The 12,035-nt window shown below is 37.1% G+C and overlaps 1 protein-coding gene across 1 annotated transcript in view; it reads right to left on the bottom strand.

Annotated features, from left to right (window-relative positions):
- LOC140740002 (large ribosomal subunit protein eL37) overlaps positions 1-12,035 on the bottom strand; it is a 73,173-nt gene that overhangs the window by 60,415 nt on the left and 723 nt on the right. The window lies entirely within an intron of this gene.

Raw genomic sequence — 12,035 nt, 5'->3', positions numbered from 1 at the left:
CTGAAAATAAATTATGTTAAAAGTTCATGCAAAGTCACAAATAGAAGGGTTGTCTGTGGTGGTAATAATCTTTTGAGGTGTTTCTATTTCAATGCAAGGAGTATTGTGGGGAAGGTTGACAAGCTGAGAGCGTGGATTGACACATGGAATTACAATATTATAGCCATTAGTGAAACTTGGCTACAGGAGGGGCTGGACTGGCAACTTAATGTTCCAGGGTTCCGATGTTTCAGATGTGACAGAGGCAGAGGAATGAAGGGTGGGGGAGTGGCATTGCTGGTCAGGGAAAATGTTACAGCAGTGCTCAGGCACGATAGATTAGAGGGCTTGTCTACTGAGGCCATGTGGGTGAGGCTAAGAAACAGCAAAGGTATGACCACATTAATGGAGTTGAATTATAGACACCCAATAGTCAGTGAGAATTGGAGGAGCAAATCTGCAGAGAGATAGCAGACAACTGCAGGAAACATAAAGTTGTGATAGTAGGGGATTTTAATTTTCCACATATTGATTGGGACTCCCATGCTGTTAAAGGTCTAGACGGGTTAGAGTTTGTAAAATGTGTCCAGGAAAGTTTTCTACATCAATATATAGAGGTACCAACTAGAGAGGATGCAATATTACATCTCCTATTAGGAAATGAGTTAGGGCAGGTGACGGAAGTGTATGTAGGGGAACACTTTGTTTCCAGTGATCATAGCACCATTTGTTTCAACTTGATCATGGATAAAGATAGATCTGGTCCATGGGTTGAGGTTCTAAACTTGAAAAAGGCCAAATGTGAGGAAATGAGAAAGGATCTAAAAAGCGTGGATTGGGACAGGTTGTTCACTGGCAAGGATGTGATTGGTAAGTGGGAGGCCTTCAAAGGAGAAATTTTGAGAGTGCAGTGTTTGTATGTACCTGTCAGGATTAAAGGCAAAGTGAATAAGAATAAGGAACCTAGGCTCTCAAAGGATATTGGAACTCTGATAAAGAAGAGAGAGATGTATGATGTGTATAGGAAACAGGGAGCAAATAAGGTGCTTGAGGAGTATAAAAAGTGCAAAAAATACTAAAGAAAGAAATCAGGAGGGCTAAAAGAAGACATGAGGTTGCTCTGGCAGTCAATGTGAAGGATAATCCAAAGAGCTTCTACAGGTATATTAAGAGCAAAAGGATAGTAAGGGATAAAATTGGTCCTCTTGAAGATCATAGTGGTCCGTTATGTATGGAACCAAAAGAAATGGGGGAGATCTTAAATGGGTTTTTTTGTGTCTGTATTTACTAAGGAAACTAGCATGGAGTCAATGGAAATAAGGCAAACAGGTAGTGAGGTCATGGAACCTATACAGATTGATGAGGAGGAGGTGCTTGCTATCTTTTGGCAAATCAGAGTAGATAAATCCCCAGGACCTGACAGGGTATTCCCTCAGACCTTGAAGGAGACTAGTGTTGAAATTGCAGGGGCCCTGGCAAATATATTTAAAATGTCGGTATCTACGGGTGAGGTGCCGGAGGACTGGAGGATAGCTCATGTTGTTCCGTTGTTTAAAAACAGCTCTAAAATTAATCTGGGAAATTATAGGCCGATAAGTTTGACGTCGGTATTAGGTAAATTATTGGAAGGAGTACTAAGAGATAGGATCTACTAGTATTTGGATAGACAGGGACTTATTAGGGAGAGTCAACATGGCTTTGTGCATGGTAGGTCATGTTTAACAAATCTATTAGAGTTTTTCGAGGAGGTTATCAGGAAAGTGGATGAAGGGAAGGCAGTGGATGTTGTCTACATGGACTTCAGTATGGCCTTTGACAAGGTCCCGCATGGGAGGTTAGTTAGGAAGATTCAGTTGCTAGGTATACATGGTGAGGTAGTAAATTGGATTAGACATTGGCTCAATGGGAGAAGTCAGAGAGTGGTAGTGGAGGATTGTTTCTCTGAGTGGAGGACTGTGACTAGTGGTGTGCCACATGGATCAGTGCTGGGTCCATTGTTATTTGTCATCCATATCAATGATCTGGCTGATAATGTGGTAAATTGGATCAGCAAATTTGCTGATGATACAAAGATTGGAGGTGTAGTGAACAGTGAGGAAGGTTTTCAAAGCTTGCAGAGAGATATGGACCAGCTGGAAAAATGGGCTGAAAAATGGTAGATGGAGTTTAATACAGACAAGTGTGAGGTATTGCACTTTGGAAGGACAAACCAAGGTAGAACATACAAGGTAAATGGTAGGGCACTGAGGAGTGCAGTAGAACAGAGGGATCAGATACAAAATTCCCTAAAAGTGGCATCACAGGTAGATAGGGTCGTAAAGAGAGCTTTTGATACATTGGCCTTTTGAATCGAAGTATTGAGTATAAGATTTGGAATGTTATGGTGAGGTTGTGTAAGGCATTGGTGAGGCCGAATTTGGAGTATTGTGTGCAGTTTTGGTCACCAAATTACAGGAAGGATATTAATAAGGTTGAAGGAGTGCAGAGAAGGTTTATAAGGGTGTTGTCGGAACTTGAGAAACTGAGTTACAGAGAAAGATTGAATAGGTTAGGACTTTATTCCCTGGAGCGTAAAAGAATGAGGGGAGATTTGATAGAGGTATTATGATGGGTATAAATAGAGTGAATACAAGCAGGCTTTTTCCACTGAGGCTAGGGGAGGAAAAAAAACAGGACATGGGTGAAGGGGGAAAAGTTTAAAGGTAACTTTAGGGGGGCTTCTTCACACAGAGAGTGGTGGGAGTGTGGAATGAGCTGCCAGATGAAGTGGTAAATGCAGGCTCACTTTTAACATTTAAGAAAAACTTGGACAGCTACATGGATGAGAGGGGTATGGAGGGATATGGTCCAGGTGCAGGTCAGTGGAACTAGGCAAAAAAATGGTTTGGCACAGCCAAGAAGGGCCAAAAGGCCTGTTTCTGTGCTGTAATGTTCTATGGTTCTATGATAATGGTCCGCTCTTTTTCGGTTGAGCTGTCTCTGATGGTGTACAGTGGATCTTCCATGTCCCCTTTTCTCCTCAGGCCAGTGGACTAATTGAACAAATGAATGTCCTATTAAAACAGCAGTTTTGGGGGGACATCACGTGATGACGTAGGATCGAGACGTGGAAATCCAGCTCTCCCGTAAAAACCAATAAAACAAAGTTTAAGTGAAGAAAAGTTAATAAATACCTTCTAGAAACTACTTATAAACAATTCAGGACTATCCGCCGTTTTGGCGGAGCCTCGTAATCAAGTTGGATCTCCTCTCAGCAAAGTACATGTCGCCTCCGATGGTGCAGGGCAGGAAGCTGCGCAATATCAACGGTCTCTAAGAAGAAACAGCGGGAGCTGCGCATGCGTGAAAAAACGAGTATGCACAAACAGGTGCAAACAAAACTACAAGTTCCAACTGCAACTTGGAAGTGAAAATGAAAGTGAATTGGAAGTAGAATCAGACTCTCTGGAAAACACAGATGAAGAATAGATGAAGAAGAAGAAGAAGAAGAACAGGAGGAAATTAAAGGTGGAAAACTTTCTGGAGACATAAGAGAAGTCCTGATACAAATAATGCTGAATTAAAAGTAATAAAGAAAGATATTAGAAATATAAAGATTACGCTTGATAAGGTGGTGGAAAAACAAAAGAAAATGGACTAAAAAGTTGGAAGAAAAAATGGGAGACAACACTGAAAGAATGAATAAGATGGAAGATAATATCCTTGCCTGGACATCAGAAAGAAAACGGTTATTGGAAAAAGTAGATGTGCTCGAAACTTTCAGCAGACGAAACAATATTAAGATTGTTGGTCTTAAAGAAGGTATAGAGGGAGAAGATTCAATAAAATTCTTTCAAAAGTGGATTCCGGAAATCTTGGAAATGGAAGAGGGAAGTCAGTTAATTGAAATCGAAAGGGCTCATAGAGCTTTAAGACCAAAGCCTCAACAAGATCAAAATCCATGATCAATCTTGATAAAATGTTTAAGATATCAAGCTGAAGAAAAGATCTTGAAGGCAACTGCTCAAGGTGCCAGAAAGAGAAATGGGCCATTGATGATAGAAGGGAAAAGAGTTCTTTTTTGTCCTGATATAAGTTACGACCTTTCGAAGGGGCAGAAGGAATTTAATTCAGTGAAAAAAATCTTATGGGAAAAGGGTTGTAAATTTATATTGAGCTACCCAGCAACACTGATAATTTTTTTGGATGACGAAGGAAGAAGATTTTTTACTGATTATCAGAAAGCGGAAGAATTTGTACAAGAACTTCCTAATATTTGCGAGATGCGGTAAAGAATTATGGAAATGAAATGGATTAAAGATGAAGACTGAGATAGGGATCGGATCTGATGGACATTTATGAGTAGAAGAATATACAAATATACTTTAAGTATATGATAGAAGGGGAACAAGATAAAAAAATAATTGAGGAATATTAATTGGGAGTAGAGATATTAATTTTTCTTCTTCTTCACTTATATATATTTTTTTTGTTACGGGGGAGCTGGAGGAGCTTCTGATCAATTGCTGCGGGATTCACGTGTGTAATCATGGCGATTGCCATGACCCGTAAAATGGAGGGGGGTAATGTTGTGTTTCTATTTATTCACAACATTAGTGGGGGGGTATTTTGTTTTTTTTTCTTTACTATCTATCTTTCTTCTATTTTTCTTTTTTTGTCTGGATGATTGGGGGGAGACACATAGCAACATGGAGAATTTTAAAGAGATTCCCCAAGGTATTATGAATGACTAATTTACTCAATTTTTTAAGTTTTAGTTAATGGGCTTAATGGACCTGTGAAAAGAAAAAGAGTTTTAACATATATATTGAAAATGAAAGGAGATACAGCTTTTTTGCAGGAAACACATTTAACAGAGACAGAACAGAAATTAAAGAGAGATTGGGTTGGAAGTGTTATTGCAGCTTCATTTAACTCAAAGTTGAGGGGAGTTGCAATTTTGGTTAATAAAACCTTACCAATTAAAATACAAAATGTACTAATTGATTCTGTGGGGAGATATGTGATTATACATTGTCAAATCTTTTTGGAATTATGGACTCTTGTGGACATTTATGCACCAAATGAAAATGATGCAAAATTCATACAAGAAATTTTTTTTGTATTTGGCAGACGCACATAATAAAATATTAATAGGTGGAGATTTTAACTTTTGTTTAGACCCAGTTCTAGATAGGTCAACTAAGGTTATTACAAAATCAAAAGTAATAAAGCTAACTTTATCATTGATGAAAGACTTAAATTTGATTGATATATGGAGAAGAATTAATCCAAGAGAAAGAGATTATTCATTTTATTCAAATAGACATAAAACTTATTCAAGGTTTGTTTTTTTCCTATTAATGAATATTCAGGATAGAGTGAAAAGTGTAGAATATAAACCGAGAATACTGTCAGATCATTCCCCCTTGATAATGACAATGATAATGATGGATAAGGAGGAATTGATTTACAGATGGAGATTTAATTCAATTTTATTAAAACGTCAAGATTTTTGTGATTTTATGAAAAAAACAGATCAATTTTTTTTTGGATACAAACTCATATTCAGTTGATGATAAATTTATATTATGGGAAGTGATGAAAGCATATTTGAGGGGTCAGATAATGTTATACTTCTAAAATTAAGAAGGAATATATGGTAGAAATAGATCAATTAGAAAAAGAGATTACAAAATTAGAAAAAGAATCCCAAAGATATATGACAGAAGAAAAATGAAGACAACTTGTTAATAAGAAGCTACAATATAATATACTCCAGACATATCGAACAGAAAAAGTAATTATGAGAACTAAACAGAGATATTACGAATTAGGTGAAAGATCACACAAGATTCTTGCTTGGCAGTTGAAAACAGAGCAGGTTTCCAAAACAATAAATGCAATTAGAACAAGTGCAAATAAAATTACTTATAAACCTTTAGAAATTAATGAAACTTTTAAAAAAATTTACTCTGAATTATATCAATCAGAATTACAAAATGAGGTTGCTGAGATAGAAGAATTTTTATCACAAATAACTCTTCCAAAATTGAATTTGGAAGAACAGAAAGGATTAGATATGCCCTTTACATTAAAAGAGGTTGAAGAAGCTTTAGGATCACTTCAGAGTAATAAATCTCCAGGAGAATATGGTTTTCCGCCTGAATTTTATAAAAAATTTAAAGATTTATTAATCCCTCCCTTTATGGAGTTAATATATCAAGTGGAAAGAACACATAAACTTCCACAATCTTTTTCGACAGCGATCCTAATAGTATTGCCAAAAAAGATAGAGATCCTTTAAAACCAACATCATATAGGCCTATTTCTTTGTTGAATATGGTATATAAAATAATAGCAAAAATTCTATCTAATAGATTATCTAAATATTTACCAAAATTAATACATATGGATCAAGCAGGCTTTATTAAAAACAGACAATCGGCGGATAATGTAATTCGGTTACTTAGCATAATTCATCTGGCACAAAAGAAGGAGGAAATGAGTGTGGCAGTTGCTTTGGATGCCGAAAAAGCATTTGATAGATTGGAATGGGACTTTTCATTTAAGGTATTAGAAAAATATGGGTTAGGAAAATCTTTTATAAAATGGATTAAAACCTTAAATACTAGTCCCAAAGCTAAAGTAGTGACAAATGGTCAAATTTCAACATCATTCCAGTTAACAAGGTCAACCAGACAAGGATGTCCATTATCACCTGCCCTATTTGTATTGGCGATAGAACCATTTTCATTAGCTGAATTAATTAGAACAGATCCAGACATTGTGGGCTTCAGAGTTAACCAGGAGGAATATAAGATTAATTTATTTGCTGATGTTGTCTGATTTACTTAACAAACCCATTACATTCGTTGCATAAATTATCTTTCAGATTGGAAGAATATGGGAAAATATCAGGGTATAAAGTAAACTGGGATAAAAATGAAATTTTACCCCTTACTAATGGAGATTATAGTCAATGTCGATTAGTAACTCAATTTAGATGGCCGACAAATGGTATAAAATATTTAGGTATAAGAGTCGATAATGATATAAAGAATTTATATAAATTAAATTATTTGCCATTATTGAAAAAAATACAAGAAGATCTTGATAAATGGGTGATGTTACCAATAACATTAGTAGGTAGAGTTAATGCTGTAAAAATGTATATATTTCCCAGACTACAATATTTATTCCAAACATTACCAATACAACTGCCCCAGAAGTTTTTTCAAGAGTTGAACAAATGTGTGAGGAAGTTTCTTTGGAAAGGTAAGATGTCAAAAATATCGTTGGAAAAATTGACATGTAAATTTGACCTAGGAGGGTTACAACTCCCAAATTTTAAGAATTATTATAAAGCAAATCAACATAGATTTATTGCATCTTTTTTTGATGAAGAAAAACCGGCATGGATTAGAATAGAGTTAATAAGATAGGAGAAAATATACCAGAAGATTTTATATATAAATGGGAATCCAAATGGATACGGGAAAAGAAAGATTATGGAATAAGGTAAATGTGGATGATGAAATAAAGACATCTTTATTAGCAAAGAGAACCCTAATTTAAAATAGACATTCCTTTTACAATGGATAATCAACTTTTATATAACTGGTTTCAAAAAGGGATCAGATGTATAGGTGACTGTTCTGAAGGAGGTATATTGATGTCATTTGATCAATTAAAGAATAAATATAAAATATCAAATAACACTCTTTTCTGTTATTTTCAATTAAGGGCTTATTTAAGAGATAAACTGGGTCAAACAATGTTAATGCCAAAACCTAATGAAATAGAAACTTTAATTCAAAAAGGAAAAATTTAAAAAATTACATCTTGTATGTATAATTTGATTCAAAAACAGACAATTAAACCAGGAATTCATAAGTCAAGACAAAAATGGGAAACTGATTTGAATATTAAAATTGATGAAAAAAATTGGTCAAGACTATGTCTTGATAGTATGACAAATACAATAAATGTCTGACTTAGATTAGTACAATACAATTTTTTACATCAATTATATATTACACCACAAAAAATAAATAGATTAAACCCAAATTTATCTGACCAATGTTTCCGATGTAATCAAGAAATCGGTACTTTTTTACACTCTACTTGGTCTTGTTTTAAAATTCAACCTTTTTGGATAAATCTAAGACTTTTACTGGAACAAATTATTGGAATACAACTTCCACATAGCCCAACGTTATTTTTATTAGGCAATATTGAAGGGATAATACTGAAACCTAAATTGAATAAATATCAGAAAAAAAATATAAAAATTGCATTGGCAGTAGCCAAAAAAGCGATTGCAGTTACTTGGAAATCAGATTCATACTTAACTATGGACCATTGGAATAATGAAATATATAGCTGCATTCCACTTGAAAAAATTACTTATAATTTAAGAAATGAATATGATATATTTTTGAAAATTTGGCACCCCTATCTACAAAAGATAGGATTAAATATATAGATCCTTTGAAGATAAAATTATTAGTTATTTGGGGAAAAAATAAAGATATATACTAAAGTTATTTTGAACTCCATGGTGCATGTGAGGATCCTCCGATATCCAGACAATTCTTTTCTTTCTTTCTTTTTCTTTCTTTCTTTCTTTCTTTCTTTCTTTCTTAGACAGGGATGTTAAGGGGGAGGGGGGAGGGCTAATATTAATTTTCATTACTTTATTATTCTATTCATTGTATGTAATTCTCTTAAGAATTTAATTTAAAAAAAAATTAAAACAGCAGTTTTGTTTACTTACTCCTGCTCATCCCTTATCTGGATGGTTGCCTGTCCTTCTCCGTGCTTTGTATAATTTGAGCAACCACTTACTGACAGGAGGCACTCCCTTTTGTTAATAAACACAAAGTACACTGCAGATCCTGGGGTCAGCAACATGTACAAACACACTGGAGGAACTCAGCAGGTCGGGCACCATCCATGGAAATGAGCAGTCAAAGTTTCGGGCTGAGACCCTTCATCAGGACTGAAGAAGGAGGGGAAGGTCCCTATAAAAAAGGTGGGGGGAGGGTGGGAAGGAGAAGGCTGGTAGGTGCCAGGTGAAAAACCAATCAGAAGAAAGGTCAAGGGGTGGGGGAGGAGAAGCAGGGGGGCGATAGGCAGGAAAGGTGAAGAAGGAATGTAAGGGGAAAGCACTATGGGTAGTAGAAGAAGGCAGAATCATCAGAGAGGTGATAGGCAGCTGGAAGAGAAGGCAGAGGGAAAGTGGGATGGGGGAAGGGAGGGGGAGGGAATTACAGTAAGTTGGAGAATTTGATGTTCATGCCAAGGGGCTGGAGACTTCCCAGATGGTATATGAGGTCTTGCTCCTCCACTTAAACCTGCAAGCGTAAGTGCTACACCTGTCCCTACACCACCCCTCTTACCACCATTCAGGGCCCCAAACAGTCCTTCCAGGTGAGGCAACACTTCACTTGTGAGTCAGTTGGCGTCATCTATTGCATCCGGTGCTCCTGGTGCGGCCTCCTCTACATCAGCGAGACCCGACACAGATTGGGGGACTGTTTTGTCGAGCACCTCCGCTCCATTTGCCACAACAAACAGGATCTCCTGGTTGCCACCCACTTCAACTCTGCTTCACATTCCCATTCGGATATGTCCATCCATGGCCTACTCTACTGCCATGATGAGGCCAAACTCAGGTTGGAGGAGCAACACCTCATATACCATCTGGGTAGTCTCCAGCCCCTTGGCATGAACATCAAATTCTCCAACTTATGGTAATTCCCTCCCCCTCCCTTCCTCCATCCCACTTTCCCTCTGCCTCCTCCTCCAGCTGCCTATCACCTCTCTGATGATTCTGCCTTCTTCTACTACCCTTAGTGCTTTCCCCTTACATTCCTTCTTCACCTTTCCTGCCTATCCCCTCCCTGCTTCCCCTCCCCCACCCGTTGATCTTTCCTCTGATTGGTTTTTCACCTGGCACCTACCAGCCTTCTCCTTCCCACCCTCCCCCCACCTTCTTTATGGGGTCCCTGCCCCCTCCTTCTTCAGCCCTGACAAAGGGTCTCGGCCTGAAACGTTGACTGCTCATTTCCACGGAAGCTGCCTGACCTGCTGAGTTCCTCTAGCTTGTTTGTGTGTGTCCCTTTTTTTTAGTGACAGGACAATCTATTCATTTTGTTCCTGATGGCACAACTGAATAACCTGATAAAGGACCAATTCAGTTCTGTAAGGGGCTAAAGTATTAGTGACATCCCCGTCTTCTCCCCTGCCGATGGACACGGTGGGTGATAGTATGAGAATAGACCTATTCTGTGTATGTAGATAAGGGTAAACTGACTAAGAGAGAATAAAAACTTTTTTCTAACTATCTTTGTCCTTTTATTTTCTAAGGTTCCCTTGGGAATGTTGCTTTGTTATGTTTTAATGCTTGTCTTGTGTTTTATTGGATGTCAGACTTCTGTTGAGTCCCAACAAGCCACTGCTAATCTTTTGGTTTGTGAAAATGATATTATTGTTCAGGGAAAGAATGTACATTATGTGATATGTGCTAAGTACTAATTGGGAGTACGGATGGCCACACCTAGGGTGACTTACCCCATACAACTTTTTTGTGTGATCAAAAACAAGTGCTAAATTGATGGTGATTTGACTCTTGCATCCCCAATCAAAATGTAGTCTTTGTAAATCTTATTCATCCCATTCAAATCAGTGATGAGATGTTGTTACAGTTCCCCAAGGATGAGGAGATATAGTTTAATGCGAATGTTGAGGTTAACCTTTAAAAATGTATAATTTCTCATATCATAATAATCATATTAGTTTTTAATCATCCAAGGGATATTGGTACATATTTTTCAACATCATATTAAACATCTTTAGCAGAAGGATGAGTTCTGTTTGTCTAATCTGATCAGATATTCAAGAGGTGAGATGTAGCGTATGGAATTTGTAGAATAATGATAGAATATCTGTTGGGTCAGATGAAAGCTTAACTCGTTCTGAACTTGTAGCATGTGGAGCCTGGAGATCCATTAGTGAGAATATCTGTCAAGTGGGATTGATAATGGATTCTTTTGGAATCCAAGTTTATCACTTATCTGTAAAAATGAATGTACAATGAAAACCCAAGGAATGTTGTGTGTCACTGACATTGTGAGATTAAAGAATGAGATAAAAAGGAGTGACCATTAATACGTACAATACACACAAAATGCTGGAGGAACTCAGCAGGCCAGGCAGCACTTACAGAAAAGAGTACAGTCGACATTTCGGGCCAAAACCCTTCGGCAGGATTTCCAGCATCTGCAGATTTTCTTTTGTTTGTGATTAAAATGTCTAATTGATTTATGAGACTGTGTTCATGGACATGATGTATTGTTTGAATGAAATCAGATTCGTTAATGGACAAGAACAGAGGATTTGTCTGCCTCTTGATGACTCTGTACTAGTGAAACTCATATTTATGAGGATGCCTTCCAAGTGTTCTTTGGAATTTCACCCAGACAAGAATCATGATCAGTGTCTGGGACCAAGGGGTGGTTTCATGAGTCAGAATCGGAGTTCCCCCAACAATAACCGAGTGGTGACTAGGAATCATCAGCCCAGAAATCTTTGTGACTTGCTATGTAGTATTTTGTATAGTTTATTTATGTCATCTATTTTATGTTAATAAACTTGTCTTAAGTTACTTTGTTGTGCTTGTATACTGCACCTGTGCTGCCTTCATGGCAGTTATTTAGTTTATAATATTTTCGCTTAGTAATTCGTGTGTTAGCATTTTTTAGTTAAAGTTAGGATTGTTTAAGTAAATTCGTCTGTAATATATCGCGGCATGCGATGACGTCACATCCGGTTTCGCCATGTCTTGTGGGAAAATACCGGTTTGGGAAAGACGGAAAGGTGGGGGGCTCACATGTGCGAGTCCAGCACAAGAAAAGTTGTCTTCTACGCATTAGAAATCACAGTGGAGCAATGCTGTAAGTCATAGATAATCAGTATGTTGAATTAAAATGTTAACGCTGATTCTGTTAAAAGTAACGATGGTCGATAAGGTTTATGTTTTCGTTAGTTAAAGAGTTGCGGATAGTTGCGTT

The sequence above is a fragment of the Hemitrygon akajei genome, chromosome 16 (assembly GCF_048418815.1).
Source record: "Hemitrygon akajei chromosome 16, sHemAka1.3, whole genome shotgun sequence".
In the NCBI taxonomy this organism is placed as follows: Eukaryota; Metazoa; Chordata; class Chondrichthyes; order Myliobatiformes; family Dasyatidae; genus Hemitrygon; species Hemitrygon akajei.
This window is presented reverse-complemented; position numbering and strand designations above follow the sequence as displayed.